Raw genomic sequence first — 14,116 nt, forward strand, 5'->3', positions numbered from 1 at the left:
TCATGAAAAGTGCTTAGTGATTCTTTGCTAAAGTCTGCTGAGCCATGTTGGAAAATGCTAGCCTGGGATATTTCCATTAAATTTATCATGTGGCCTAAAGATTCTTTCAAAATCAAACCAAGATCCTCTCGGCTGCAATTCTAAAAAAAAAAAAGTTTCTCCATCACTGAAACTATAGGGTTTTGCTTATTCTTCATATATTTACCAAAATTCTAGTATTGCTTGGGCTAGTACAGGGCAAGGCTCATGATTTGGTTCACAGTGGCTATGAATTGGAAAAAACAAAAGATCAATTGGATCAATATTTCATCTCAAGCAGAAAATTATTTTACAAGGGCAGAGGGGAGACATGAAAGGAAGGGGATACTTCACTGTTGTTGTTGCTGCTGCATGAGAGAACTTGTGCTGGGGTCCTAGGTGCAGGAGACAGACTCAGCTTCAAATATGAACTCTATGATTTACTATCTCTATGATTTTTGTCAATATCAGTTCAGTTTCAGTTTACTCACAGTCTAAATGTTAGTGATTCCTGCCTGTCAGGGTTATGAAGGGTCAACTGAGATCATGAGTGTACAGCACTTAGCAGTTTCTAGGCATGGTTACTGCTCATTATGTTTTATTTGTGATGATGATGATGGTGGTAGTGACAAAGACTGTTCATCATTTTGTTTTAGAAGATTACTAGAAACTTTCCTTATTCCTAATATACTATGGCATGTTGCTGTTAGCAGGTAAGAAAAGGGTGGTCAATCTCTGTCCAGTAAAAATTGTTGGGGTTTAGATTATTTTTGCAGTAGTTACTAGAGAGGATTTGGGGAAAAACATTGTGTTCTAGTTTGAATTGAGACCCAGTGTGTGTATGCTCTGAGAAATTTGCCCTAATAGCCAGTGGAGCATGGGTCATTTTTGTCTGGGTTGGCCCAAAAATGATGAGTTAGAATGATGGCTAGAGAAGAAGGTGAAAACACCCAAGCTGTTCTCTGCCTTTAGATCACTGGGGACAATGAGAGTTTTCTGCTCAGCAGTATGACGAAGGAGAGGAAAAATCATCTAGATGATTTTTGAAAAGATTGAGCTGGAGCTCAGACTTCACAACAAGCTGGCTTGTGACAGCTTGATCAGTACTGTCATCATTCCTGAGCCTCAGTGTCTTCATCTTCCTAGAGTGATTCCCACATCCCTATTTAAACAAAATAACGTATAAAGATATGCTGTAATCTGGAGTACTCTGAACAAATACAAAGTGGGTCTAATATTTGTCCTAGTGTTACTATATAATGAGAGAGGTAAACTGGGAGACAACAAAAGAAGAAAAGATGCCAAGAACATGGAAGAATCAGAAAAAAATGGGTGATCCAGGAAAGACTATGCCTCAGAGAAGTAAAATATATACATACATACACACAGATACATATACGCAGAGGGTGCCCAAAAGTGTATACACTTTTAAGAAAGAAAAAAACTGCATTGGGGCGGCGCCTGTGGCTCAGTGAGTAGGGCGCCGGCCCCATATGCCGAGGGTGGTGGGTTCGGACCCAGCCCCGGCCAAACTGCAACAACAACAACAAAAAAAAATAGCCGGGCGTTGTGGCGGGCGCCTGTAGTCCCAGCTGCTCGGGAGGCTGAGGCAAGAGAATCGCGTAAGCCCAGGAGTTGGAGGTTGCTGTGAGCCGTGTGACGCCACGGCACTCTACCCAAGGGCGGTACAGTGAGACTCTGTCTCTACAAAAAAAAAAAAAAAAAAAAAAAAAGAAAAAAACTGCATTAAAATTGTCATATTCAATTCACACTTGACTTTTGCAATTATAAAAGGTGCTCAATGTGACTTGTATTCTATGTATCGAATATTACAATTTTAATAGTTTTTTCCTTTTAAAAACATGTATACTTTTTTGGCAACCTCTGTGTACATGCATATGTATATGTATACAACATATATCATAGGAACTGAATAGTATTTAATGTACAATGTTTCCCTACTCTAATTCTCCTTAGTGGACTCATTTAGCTTATCCCTACAAACTTGGAGCAGAATGCAGGTCTTGAAGACAGACTTGTTCTAATTGTTGTTATTCTCAGATGCATTAGGAAGTGTCTTAGCAGCCCCACACCAAGTTATACAATCATAGCTCTGTTAAATCACTGATATTCAACATAAACACAAAGCAAAATGAGTGGTATGGCAAGTGATTGGTGCAACATCAGCCACTAGATGGACCCAGAGGGAAAGTTAGGAGGTACAACATGGCCCTCCCCTACCCCCGACCCTACCCCCGCACAAAGGCCACCAATTCCATAGGATCTATAGCTACTTACCAAGATATGTGACCCAGGTTAACTCTGATTGGTTAATATTCTTTGGATATGGAACTTCAGCTAGCTGTGAATTTACCTATGGATTCTGAGCTCTGGTCAAATGTTTCTGCATTTTTCCCTTAATGATTCTGTAAATACATTTCACAAGTCTTATTGAAATCAAGAAATAATGCCAGCTGCATTCTCTTAGGATGCTGATATACTGACACTCTATAAAATAAAGGACATAACATTATTTCAGTCTGATTTTTTTGCAGTGAACCCACAATGTGTCCTTGTGGTCACAGCATTCATTCCATACGAGAATCTTTTATTTTAAAATGTTTCCTGTGATTCTCCCACTTGTAGAAAATTATAACAGATATTTTTCATTAAAATTTTATAGATTATCACTTTTATAATGAGTTTACTTGAGGTTTATTTAAAACTTTCTCTGTAATATCAATTAAGTTATTGGTAAATGCATAAAATATTATGCATCAACTCCTCTCTCTCACATAGTGCTATTAAACAAATCTGTCATTGTAATTCGGCTTAGAATATGGAAATGTTTTGTTGGCCCTAAAATTGTGAATAATTATAGCATTATGAACACTTTCATAATGAGCTTTGTGAATGATCATTCCTATTGTACCTTGTGTAAACTCACTCAGCCACAGGCTCCTTTAGGTCTGTAATTGTAGTAAGGCATCCTGAATCCATGATGGTAAGAAGCTGAACAAGCAGGAAATGTATGGTGTGCATTTTGAAATTTGTAGCCAAAAGATTACAGAATGCCCCAGTGTGTTTAGTATGTTTAGTATGTATAGCAGGAGTGTATGAGAAAAAAGCCATATTTATGGTCAGCCAGGTATAAGCAGTGAATCTATGGAAACCTCTTTACTGAGAATAAAGAGATAGAACTCTAGATCTAGGGATGGAAGAAGACAGGAGTTTGGGAATTTAGCAAGAGTCAAGGCCCCAGATGGGTTTCTTATGCTGCAAAATTTGGAATGTTCTCAATATACTAGGAGAGAGGATTTTGGGGAATATTTACATAAACGTAAAGTTCTGATGAATGGTCTGCCAGGGGTGGGAAACCTGCAGCCTTGGGACTTCATGTGGTCCCAAGGATCCAGAGGGATCTTGAGTGTGGCCTTTTGACTGAATCCCAATTTTACAGAACAGATCCTTTGATTAAAAGGATGCAACGGAGAAAGATGAAGCTTTTTTGCCTCTTTTGGTGGTTATGAAATAACAATCTTGAAATCAGAAGGCCACAGTTTCCCCACTTTTCCTTCTGTATCTTTATCCTGGGATACCTCCGCCTCAGGTTTGAATCCCTCCCTTTAGACACAGCAGCCTACAGACATATGTTGACCCACTCTAGGTGGGTCATGCTCAGAGGACCAGCATCCCATATGCCAAACCACAAGTACGCATCTACAGATAAGCCAGCCATATACAAGCCATTAAGCAAACTATTTGCACATAAATATGTATACCCACAGTCACGTCACACAGGCACATTCATGTAAAAACATACAAATTTACAATCAATCACTACACAGATCTGTGACACATTTTGGCTTATGGCAGAAAAACTATTCCTACTGGTGTGGATGACATTTCTGTCTTCTGTGAGCCTTTCTTAGTTTTGGCTTAGATCTGAGCAACATGTTTCAAGGGAAAAGCAATTTGCTCTACCCATAGTTGGGTGAACTCTTATGAAGCATAATGATTTGACATAAATACTGCCATTTCCCATATATAAATAATTGCTATACTTTTGAAAGTATTTTGATTTATTCTGTTACCGAGAAACATACTAGTTAAATAACTATACAATAAATTAAAGCAACATGAAAAATATTTTCATTCCAGAAAAAGATTTCTTTTGTGAGATATATATATATATATCTTTTGTATTTCTATATATACTTACATATATATATATATTTGGGGGGCAATTAAGAGATTTTTTTATATCCAGCTTTTATTCAGTCACAGCAATTCTAGATTTGCAACAAGTATTGAGTTTGAACAGTTCTTATTCAAGAAAAAATTATGAATCCTCATGTTAATAAAGTTAAAATATGTAGACAAATTAAAAGATAATATGGACGTAAAAAAAGCTAAAACACTGCATTTAAAAGAAATCTTTAAAAATTTAAAATATAAGGTGTCCAGTACATTGAAACATCTTCTAGAATATAAAATTAAGTAACTTTTGGACTGCATTTAAAGAGATACACTTCTGAAATTTTGAGAAGATTACATTTAAAAATGTGGTTATTGTACAGCAAAGCAACAATATTTTGCTGTTCATTCTTTTATGGAAGTCAGGTCTAGACTTCACTCGGTAGTTCGATACCATCATTAGGGACCAGGCTCTTTTTATTGTTCTTCTCAGCACACTGAGTTTTCATCCTGAGGCTGGTTGCCTCATGGTCCTAAGATGGCATCATGATTAAAATCAAAAGCAAGAAGTGGAGAGAGAAGACAGAGGTGGTGGTGACAGGGTTTGTTTGGCCTTATTCCTGGAGTGGCTCTCTCCTTTTATCAGCCCAAAAGCCTTCCCTCCATGTTGTGTTGGCCAGAACCAAGTCTCGGGGTCACTCCTCCTGCAGAAGAGGCTTGGAAAGGAAGCCCTTGGTAAAGGAGGTGGAACTTGCAGTGATAGTGCTGCCCTGAACAGAACGGGGCTTCTATCCACAAGGTGGTCAGGGGCTTCCAAGAGGGTGACTAGCTGGCCCACTGCCCTCCAGTTCTGCACCCCATTTTCTCATCCTAGAAAGTCAATGCCGTGAGGTTTTGAAAAGAGCAGTAGCTTGACCAAGATTGTGTTAGGTGACCCTGGAAGAGCAAGAATTCCTCATAAAATTATTAATATAGGCAAATCCCACAATGGTGACATTTCTTTCTAACAATTCTGATATCTTTTAGTTTTGAGCCTTGGAAGTACAATTCTGCACCTCAGTTAGGGGCGGCAACTTCTGGGAGAGATCTCTTCCTACTCACTAAGAGAGGTTAATTCTTTGTTTCACCCAAATTGGGTACTGGAGGGTGTAGGTTCAAGTTCGCACTTCTTTGGCAAATTAACAACATAAAAGCTGGTTAAACGAGCCAACCAGGACAGTGTTTAAAAGTCAGAGCCAAAAAGGGTCCAAAAAAAAAAAAAAATGGGCAAGAAGAGCTAGTCTCTTTTCAGTAAAGTATTAATTATTCTAAGAGAAACTGGATAATAAGTACTCAAGGTTGTATGTGAGTGTGTGTGCACACGCACTCACACACACACATATAGTGTAGAAAAAATGTACTTTTGCTCCTATGGGCATTGACTCTCCAATTTACTTGTGTATCAAATATCAAATAAATATGGTTAAATTATTGCTGTTTGTTCTTTTATGGAAGTCAGAAGGAAGCAGGTCTAGACTTTTACTAGCCAATGTTTGGGAAGATTCTGTAGTATCTTAAGATTCTGCATTATCTTCAGGTACTGTTTTGAGAAAGTGCACTGTAGAAAGAAAACACCACCCCGGGGAGACTGCACACTGCTGGCTGACTGCTCTGAGGTTCTCAGGGAGCAGACATCAGGCATCTCAGGTGAGCCAAACACCAGAGTGACCTCCTCAGGAGCTAGTGCTCTGCATGCATGGATGTCAAACTTCTCTGCTGGGACACTGGACACATTTTGGAAGGACGCCAGTAAAACGGCACAGCTGGGATTCAGGTACTGTTTTGAGATGTGCCTTTCTCTTTGCCTTCAACACTTGTTAGTGTGTTAAATGTCTTGATAGAGAAGGTCGTATTTGGGACTATTGGGATCAATAGGATTTTGGATGGTAAGTTTTCCTCTCATTGCTCCTCGCTAGATTACTTAAATGTATGAAGTCTTGTTCTATTTTAAAACTTCCCACAAACTTGCTGTGATCTGGAGGCCCAGAATCCACTTTCATATGCTGCCCATTGAAGAAAAAGACAGTAGATGGAATATAACTGATGTCAAAATACCATGTATAAACGGGAGTTTGGTTCACATCTACCAGGTATATAGCAGCCATTTTACTGTTTGTTTGGTTTCAACTGCTTGTTTGTTTGACTTGGGTTAGAAGACATCTTAGAAAGAGTAGCATCCAGCTGCAGGCAGACAGGATCTTTATCTCTCCCAAACCCGAGAACCAACAGCTTCTCAGCAGTACTTTTTATCACCTGGCCTAATTCCTTTTTGCGTCCGCTTGAGCAAGGGGAAGCTCATCTAGAAATAATTCAAATGTTAATTCTCAGTGTCAATTTTTGCTCAGCCAAGTCACTTCCATGCTTCCACGTCAGGGCTGTCTGCACCCGCCATCCGTTCTGGAAGAGCCAAGACACCGGAGGCTCCTTTTTCCTGCCCAGAGCCAGCAGCTGACCCTTGCCTTATTCACCAGGAGACGCTGCACTGGTCCTACCTTCCCTGACCTTCTGCCTGGTCTGGTCAGATTGGGCTGCCCATGGAGGTTTTGCTGAGATCCAGGTTGTTACCCAGGGTCACCCTGAGCCCTCTTCAGCCTTAGCCCACTCCCAGACTGCTGCCGAGCCAAGTAGGGCTTCTTGTGTTTTCTCTTTTGTGATATTTAAAGGAAATTCACTCATTCTGGTTGGAATAGTAATGCCAACAGCAAAAATATGGTGGTTGGGAAATTACATTTTCAGTTTTGAAAGAGTAACTTATATCACAACAACTTTCCCACTGAGAACAACTATCAAAGCTGGATAAAATACAAAGAAAAGTTGTTTAAAGGCATCAGAAGGCCATAAAAGAAGTTAAGACTTGTGAAGCCAAGGTCCTGTGGGTAATAAAATACATTGAGATGGATATCAACTTTACTGTTACTGCCCCCTTTGAGTCAAGATTTTATGAATAAATAGACAAATTCTGCTAGGATTTTGACTGGGATTGAGGAACACCATTAATAAACTTGACCTAATTGAAATATATCTATAAAACAGTGTACCCCATAATTACAACATATACTTTTCTCAAGTGTACTTGGAAAGTTACCAATATTAATCATATTGTGGAACATAAAACAACTTTCAACACATTTTGAAGAAGATTATGTTGGCGAGAATAGAATTAAATTAAAAGTATCAAAAAGACAAACAGAACAAATCCTTTATTATTTGATATTAAACTTCATAGGCATAAATACATTGTATCAAAGAAATAATCAATAGATATTTTTAGATACTGTGAAATAAGCAATAATATAGTTGGCATATGAATGTGCAGCATGCAACTAAAGCCATGCGCAGATATAAATTTATAGACTCAAGAGTATATGAAATAAACAATTCATATATTTAGCTTAATCTACTGACAGGATAGCAAATTAAACCCAAAGAAATGAGCTGAAAAATAATGGTAAGTGCAGAAATCCAATAAAAGGGAAACAATCATAAAATTGACAAAACCAAAAGTTGATTCTTTAATAAAATAACGTTGCTAAACCCCTAGATGAAAGAAAGAATAGAGGAGGCACAAATAATAAAATCCAGACTAAAAGAGGGGGTATTACTATAGATTTTATAGATATTAAAGGATTATAAGTAGATATTAACAATGTTGGGACAATAACCTGACAATTTAAATAATTCTTTGAAAATGCCATTTAACAAAACTGAAGAATAAATATAAAATCAGAATTATTTTATTTTAGATCTAATAAATGAATCTGTAATTCAGACACCTGCGGTGCATCTTACAAGGGTACATGTGAAACTTAGTAAATGTAGAATGTAAATGTCTTAACACAATAACTAAGAAAATGCCAGGAAGGCTATGTTAACCAGTGTGATGAAAATGTGTCAAATGGTATATAAAATCAGTGTATGGTGCCCCATGATCACATTAGTGTGCACAGCTATGATTTAATAAAAGAAAACAAAAGAAAAGTACGCTAGAATAGGGATCAGACTTCTAATCTGAAAAAAAAAAACAAACCAAAAAACAAAAACGACTCTCACAGCAAACTCTGAGTCTAGTTGTCTTCACCAGTGAATTGTTTCCAAATACGTAAGGAACGAATGAAATCAATTCTTTGAAAACACCATTTAACAAAAGTGCATAAGAGTAAATGGAAAATTAGAATTGTTTTATATCTAATAAGTGAGTCTATAATTCAAAACCTACTCTCACAGCAAACTCTGAGTCCAGATGTCTTTCTAGCAAATTGTTTGCATATAGGAATGGGTGAAATGGCACAAATAGTATATAAACTATTCCGGAAAGTAAGGAATATTTTCAAAGTTCTCCTACGATAGAAAGCCAACATAACCTGATTTCAAAATCTGACACTACAAAGTGATAATTACCTCTCAAAAGCCTTCATAAACATAGATACAGAAAAACTAAACAATACAGATTCAATTTGTTAACACTGTGTTTAGTTTTTTTGCACTTATGTTCATTAATATAGATAGTGAAACTCCCTGGTGACTGCCTCCCAGATCATTATATTTGGCTTGATGTAAAAGCCTCCATACTTTTTCTATATAAATCTGTAATGTTCTGCATTTTTTTTTCATGTAGCATCTTTTTCATTTTTCCATGTCAGTACATACAGATTCACTTTATGCTTTTTAATGTCTTTATTCTATCCCAGTATATATATTTCAAAATTATTTAGCTGTTCTTTCATTGATAGATGTTTTAGCTGCTCTCAGTTTCCACTGTCAAAAACAATCCTGCATTGAAAATTCTTTGTTTTTTTTTGGAGACAGAGTCTCACTATGTCACCCTCTGTAGAATGCCATGATGTCTCACAGCTCATAGCAACCTCAAACTCTTGGGTTTAAGCAATTCTCTTGCCTCAGCCTCCATGTAGCTGGGACTACAGGAGCCTCCCACAACGCCCGGCTATTTTTTTCTTGTAGTTGTCATCGTTTAGCAGGCCCAGGCTGGGTTTGAACCTGCCAGCCTCAGTGCATGTAACCACTGTGGCACCATAACCACTGGCACCGTAACCACTGTGCAACGGGAGTCGAACCTGAAAATTCTTATATATGTCATTCTGTAAGTATGAGAAAAACATGCATGCACATTAAGTAATTTGAGGTAGAAGTATGGGATAAACTAGAATTAAATTTTTAAAAATATTATTTTAGTACTATTTTTTAAAATATATTTTTATGTTAAGTGCCTTCCACTTCTTATATTTAGCATTCTTGATGGTGGCTTTGTCAAACTGTCTTCAAGACATTTTAACATCTTGCTAACCCTTCCCTTGTACCTTTAATTATAACCTTCACATGAGTCAAGTTCACAAACCTGCCTGATCTCAAGCTATGTCTTCACAAAATTGCTGATGAAAATATTTTAAACATTAGCCACAGATTTATTACCAAAGTCAAGAAAACTTTTTTTCCAGCATGTATCATAAGCTGAATATGGGCAGCCATTTTTTTGCTTATGGCTTAAAATATGAATCTTTATTTTCTAGATTATTGGTTAGAATGTTGAGCATGAAGTCATTACCTTTTAATTTATGTATTAAATAATTCCATTGGTGCACTTCTAGAAAATCTACAAGAAATAATAAATTTAAATGCATAATTGGGGAAATTGTATGTTGAATGACATTTTTAATCACATTTAAACACAATATTTAAATAAACTTTGAGTTTTTTGTGCCCTCCCCCCCCCCACATCCTTATCCTCAATTTAGTGGGAGAGTCTTGATAATCTCCACAGGTTTATTGTGACAAGCATTCTCCAATCAATTTTTTTATGTACATAATTTAATGGGTAGGTATTAGATAATACTGACCTTTTATTTCTACACATTGTGTCTCAATCTACCTCACAATGACTTTCTATTCTAAAAATATATTGTAACTGAGATCATTTGAACATAGACCCTCCCTCATATTTGTGGCCACGTGTGGTACTTTTTCATATTTCTTATCTACAATGTTCAGCCATCCACCCAGAGCTACATTTTCTCCCATAACACTGTCCTGGAAATATTCCCTTTCTTTCCTATCAGAAATGTCAGAGGTCGAACCTTTGATACTTGTCTCTGCTTCTCTCCACCCAATACTAGTTTGAGGAGGGATCTTCCTTGGCCAAACAAGTCAACACAGAAGTGATAAAGAGAGAGAAGTGGTCCTGGAAAGACTGTGTTTCCTCTAATCAGCCCCACTTCCATTTTATCAAGTCTCATTTTCTGTGTGGTTGGCACAGCCTTTCTTTCCAGGCCCATTCCTCTCAGTTGTGGATAAATCTTAATTCATTGTCTTGTACACCCAAACACCCACTTATTTCATATTGCTGCCCTCTCTAAACAGTCTCTTTGAAAGAAACTTCGGGGGAAAATAGAGGCAGATGTGTTTTTCTTATTAAAAACAAGATGATACTGACTAGATTTTCTATTGTATAGTGTGGCTGGCCTAGCTCACCTTCATTCTTCCTTCTTCACATTTCCCAGACATTCTCACCCATTTACTTTTCCACATGCACATTACAGATAAACATCTTGCTATTTCTATGGCTAATTTTCTTAGCTTGATAAATCATTTCTTTCTTTTTTTTTTTTTTGAGACAGAGTCTCACTATGTCACCCTTGGTAGAGTGCCGTGGCATCACAGCTCACAGCAACCTCCGACTCTTGGGCTTAAGTGATTCTCTTGCCTCAGCCTCCCAAGTAGCTGGGACTACAGGCACCTGCCATCATGCCTGGCTATTTTTTGGTTGCCATTGTCATTGTTGTTTAGCAGGCCTGGGCTGGGCTTGAACCCACTAGCTTCAGTGTATATGGCCGGTGCTCTACTCACTGAGCTACAGGCGCCGAGCCGATAAATCATTTCTTTTAACTCATGTATGTGATGTAGCAAACACTTTGTACCACATGCTATAATTTTGACTATAAGTAATATTAAATGGCTCTATACTGTTTTATATAACTAAACTCTAAATAGTAGGTAGTTTCAAGCTAAGTCAGTCATTCCATGGTATTTTCAAGGATCCATCTTTCTTCTCTACCAGTTTCAGCTTGTTGCTGTATCCTAACAATATCAGTTCCGGGTATCACATTCAGGTTAAAATGTCTACAAGAAGAAATTTCCCTGGCTTGACTCCCTCTTTAAGGTAGATAATAACTTTCCTGTAAGTCCCAAAGCATGTTTTCTTTATGTCTCATTGACCAGAATTGCAGCAAGCAAAAGAAGACTGTCATAGGGCAGTGCCTGTGGCTCAAAGGAGTAGGGCGCTGGCCCCATATACCAGAGGTGGCAGGTTCAAACCCAGCCCCGGCCAAGAACTGCAAAAAGAAAAAAAAAAAAAAAAGAAAGGACTGTCATAATAGATTTGGAGACCAATCAGGAAAATCCTTTCTTGGTGCTTGGCACTAGACTTCCAAAATATCATGGGAATTTAAAATTGGGCAAAATGAATCAGAGTGCTCTTAGAAAGAAGTGGGGAGATGCCTACGGAGTGGGTGATAATTGCCTACACATCTTCACTTTAGGGAAACTTATAGAATTGGAATTAAATCTGGTTCTTCAAGGCAGTCGAAGACCATAAATGTCTACCCTCATGAATGACAAGTATTTAATGAAATGTTCCCTGTGTTATCAGTGAATCAATTCACTTACATTCAGAAAACAATTCATGAATATTCATTTTATCAATGATACCATTTTCCTGGTTTAGATGTCCAAAAAAAAAAAAAAAGAAAGAAAGAAAGAAACAAAAAATGAATTAACATTCAAAACTGTTATGGAGTAGGCATATCTTCAACACACAAAGCCAGCTGTTACCATAACATTTAAAAAGCTTGCTGCTTTTTTCATCCCTATTTTTACCTACAGCAAAAGACATTTATTTTATATAGTATCTTTTCTTCAAATAGAAAATCAAAATATTTAGGCCTCTAGTTTTCAAGATTTTCAAAAGCAAAGTGATAATTTTTCTACATAAAATATTTTTTAGCACTGTGACATATTGTTTTAGTCCATTTGGCTGCTATAAAGAACATCATAGACCAGGTGGCTTATTACCAATAGAAATCTATTTCTCACAGCTTTGGAGGCTGGGAAGTCCAATATTAATGCACCGGCAGATTTTTTTGTCTGTTGAGAACCCACTTTCTGGTTCATACGTGGCAACTTCTTGCTGTGTCCTCACACGGTAAGAGGAACAAATGATATCTCTTGGGACCTTTCTTATAAGGGCATTAATCCCATTCATGAGGGCTCTGCCACCATGACTTAATCACCTCCCAAAGGCCCTACCTTCTAATATTATTACATTGGAAGTTAAGATTTCAATATTGCATTTGGCAGGGCCATAAACATTCAGACCACAGCACATATAAAACACATGGAGCTTATCTGGTCTTTGTAAAAGTAGTAGGCCTCATAGCTCTTCTTTCTTGTCTTCTTTTCATGTTCTCTTTCCCTCCTAACATTACACTTTTTTTTTTTTTTTGAGACAGAGTCTCACTCAGTCTCCCTGGGGTTGAGTGCTGTGGTGTCATAGCTCACAGCAACCTCAAACTCTTGGGCTCAAGCAATTCTCTTGCCTCAGCCTCCCTAGAAGCTGGGGCTACAGGCACCCTCCACAACGCGTGGCTATATTTAGAGATGAGGTCTTGCTCTGGTTCAGGCTGGTCTCGAACCCATGAGCTCAGACGATCCGCCTGCCTCAGCCTCCCAGAGTGTTTGGATTACAGGTATGAGCCACTAACGTAACATTTCATTCTCCTGTGTGGACTCTGAGACACCTCTGTAGAATTTGTGAAAAAACCTGACCTGCACTGTAGAATAAAGAAAGTGCTTTGGGATCACAAACTTTGTTGGGTTTTCGCTTTCCATTTTCTTTCCTCCTTTGAAAGTAAAACAAATTCTAGACTATAAGTAATAAAGGAATACAAATTCAGAATCATCACCTGGGTGTGACTCTCTTTCATTGTTTATCAAATGAATTTAATTTCTTAAATAACGTATCTCTTGTTTGTTGCCAATTTCAGTGGAGTCGAGAAGGGAAAAATGATCCTGAAATGTTTTGGTTATCTTACACAGCTTCTGAGATTTCATGTAGGAAATGAATTTTTCCTCAGAGTGATGATATCTTAGAGAACATTTCTTTGGGGATGATTATTTTAATGCAACTCATTCTGGTCATGGAACACTGTTATCACCAGGGTGCTATTTAAGAATCCATTTGAAATTTATTTATGGTGTCATCTAGCTCTTCACATAGAAAGCCCATTTTATCAAAGCTAGTGTTATTAAACTAGTCCCCTATATGTCTTTTTATACAGAGTAGAAGGATTAATATAACTGACTTGTTGACAGATGGTTTTCTGGCTAATAATGGTGAGTGAATATTTATCCTAGACCAGGGTTGACCTTACCAGGAAAACAGAATGAAAACATAACAACGGTCTTTGTGGTTAGTTGCATAATGTCAATTTGAAATTAAATTATATTGTGCAATTTTACTTTACATATTTACTAAAATTGAACCATATCAAGTCCTTCAGGATTACAATTTTCAATTTACAGACAAAGATGAAAGCTCTAAAAATAGTGTTAGCATCTCTCGTTTGTTGTGTCTTATAACTTCATGATTATTATTATTATCATTTTTGCAGTTTTTGGCCAGGACTGGGTTTGAACCCGCCACCTCCAGCATATGGGGCTGGTGCCCTACCTCTTTGAGCCACAGGCGCCGCCCTATAACTTCATTATTTTATTTTTCCAGCAGAACATAGTCTAAACATACCAGTGTATGTTTTGAATGTTTTAAAATATTTTTAAGTAGCCTAATATTGAA

The 14,116-nt window shown here is 37.5% G+C and overlaps 1 pseudogene; it reads right to left on the bottom strand.

Moving 5' to 3' along the window:
* Positions 1-6,079: 6,079 nt before the first annotated feature.
* Positions 6,080-10,770, bottom strand: LOC128576757 (thioredoxin-like protein 4B; annotated as a pseudogene).
* Positions 10,771-14,116: the final 3,346 nt, after the last annotated feature.

This window comes from Nycticebus coucang, chromosome X (assembly GCF_027406575.1).
Source record: "Nycticebus coucang isolate mNycCou1 chromosome X, mNycCou1.pri, whole genome shotgun sequence".
NCBI classification, from domain to species: domain Eukaryota; kingdom Metazoa; phylum Chordata; class Mammalia; order Primates; family Lorisidae; genus Nycticebus; species Nycticebus coucang.